The following is a 2506-nucleotide window of genomic DNA, read 5'->3' on the forward strand; positions in this document are numbered from 1 at the left end:
AATATTCCTCAGTGCACTGGAAATGCACTGAGGAATAATGTGATTTCTGTTTGATGTGTGAATCCTATACTAAAAAAATGCTAGAAATATTTCAATAAATTGTTTTAAATAATAATTGATAGCTAAAATGTTGGTAAAATGTAGTACTAGAGTCAACTAGAAGTAGACAATCATTACATAACCAAAACCTGTCCTGTAAAACAACATTTTTTCTTTATTAATTCTTACCCTTTCTATTTCTAGACATGCAAGGAACCATAGTTCAGACACTCATACTTCACACAGCATTCCTGTTCAAGGAACTCAGCAGATGCTTCTGAAGACTAGTTTTATTACTTTGAACAAAATCAGGAAAAATATTTCTGATTTGCATAAGATGATTATGGAAATATTTACACAAGACTTTTTTTTTTTTACAGTAAAAAAATTCTCTAGAGGGCTTTGGCTATTTTGCATAGGTTTTCTAAATGTCCAGAGACTCATAGGTGTTTCAAATATTTATTTTTTAAATGCAAATATGTGGTTAGCAAAATGAAAGGGAGCTTGCCAGCATTTTGGTGAATTTCCACACAAATTCTTCTGATATAAAAGGATACAGCCTTAAATATTAGTACCTAGTTTTCCTTCTTTAAAGAATGATTCCAGGAATCATCATGACAGTTGGTACATAATTTACAGGAGAGACTAATCCCTCTGAAGTCAATGTAATTTGAGTGATACTTAAGATGAAGGCTACAGGAAGAAGCAAACCCAGCAATACTTGGGATATCATGGGGGAGGCATCCAGCATGCTCAGCTGCTTTACTAAAGTACTTGAAGCTATGGAAGGGACTTGTTTCTTGAGGTAGCCTTGGATTTTGTCCTAGCTGCTGGGGATTACTGGTATTAATGGCAGTGGCATTGACTCAGGACATTGCAGGCTGTTGTTGACAGCAGATCTAGTGGCGTTTTCAAAAGCAAAGCATCTTTTAAAAAACCTTTTCTTGATATCAGACTCAGAAACTTGTCATCCATTTCTCCTAAGATAAGTTAGTCTGGAAGTGCAGCTGAACGTTTCTGTGCTATAGAGTGGGATGTTAACAGACAAATCTTAAGCTTTTCACTAACCTATCCATCACAGTTGAAGAAGCAAAATTTGCAGGGAAACTACTGATTTGATGGGCTAGCAAAAAAAGCTAGTCCCTCACTATAATTCTATTTTATTTACATTGAAGCAATGTTGTGTACACTATGGTTACTATACATATGATACAGAGGTAAAACGAGATAGAAACTATATTTCAGTAATTTGCTCCTTCAGATCATATTCTAAGCCATATTAAGGTGTTATTAGAGTAACAGAGTCCAGTAGAGCTGTTTTTGTGGGAAAATAAAAGCCAGATTTAATAAAGATTATAGAATCATAAAGACTTTTTGAGTTAATACATTCAAATATACTTTCAAAATATCAATGCAAAATACATTGACATATGAAATAAAAATTCTCCACACTGCTTATTAGCAAATTTATATTTCTTCCAAGTGTTTTTTTCTTTTCAGGAAGACTTCAGCTACCAGTGTCAGTGATACAATACTTGCTATTGATTCCTCACATCACAAAGCTTCTAAGACTTTCTTTTCTTGTCAGTATTTGAAACAAGAATTGGCATGGTATATTATAACCCTCTTAATATAATGTGACATTGGAGATTCAAATGGTAGTCATATTTTGGCACAAAAATCTGACTAAGAGTTCCTGGTTGTCACAGAAGTCTTTATAGATTTAAAGAAAGCTGTAATGGTAATGGAGAAAAGATGAAGCCAACATCTTCCTGGGTGACAGTGTCAATGTGGCAGCACCACCTGCAACAAATTGCTAGTCACGTTCTTCACCATGAGAGCAACAGCATAGCAGGCCATGGCAGAGTGTTTGTTTTGCTGAGAACTTCAGAAAGTAATGAAAATGTATGATGTTTATGATTATTATTTATAACTACTGTTGATGATGGGAGAAGTGGTTGAAAGTGCCATTTTGTAGCACTTCTTGAATTGCATGCAATGTAAAATGTTGCATTTGAAAGTGCTTATTTAGTCTTGAGTTGACTAATTATTAATTACATTCTTTTCCTCTCTTGTCAGTGAGGGGCTATTAACCCAAATCTGCTTATCGTGGGCAATCACTCAGCAGCACAGCATTTTAACACTCTCTTGTATGACATTAATTCATGCTGGTACTGTATGCACACAAGGATCCTCTCTTACTGCTCTGCTTGGTAATCAGATCTCTCTCCAAAAACATTAGTGTCCATACACTTGTAGTGCTAGGTGGAGAGAAAGAAATAAATTTAAAGCTAACTTTAACTTTCCCTTTACTGATAAAGTCCTGCATTTGACCTCGAAATGGGGCACCCTGCAGAGATCCTTCCACAAGTAGGAATCCCTGAAATTTTAGCGCTATTTCTTAGTTATAAATAATAACAATATTCTTGATGGGTGGCAGCTAATAAGTGTCGGTGCAAACGGTGAT

The sequence above is a fragment of the Acanthisitta chloris genome, unplaced genomic scaffold, assembly GCF_000695815.1.
Source record: "Acanthisitta chloris isolate BGI_N310 unplaced genomic scaffold, ASM69581v1 scaffold2396, whole genome shotgun sequence".
NCBI classification, from domain to species: Eukaryota; Metazoa; Chordata; class Aves; order Passeriformes; family Acanthisittidae; genus Acanthisitta; species Acanthisitta chloris.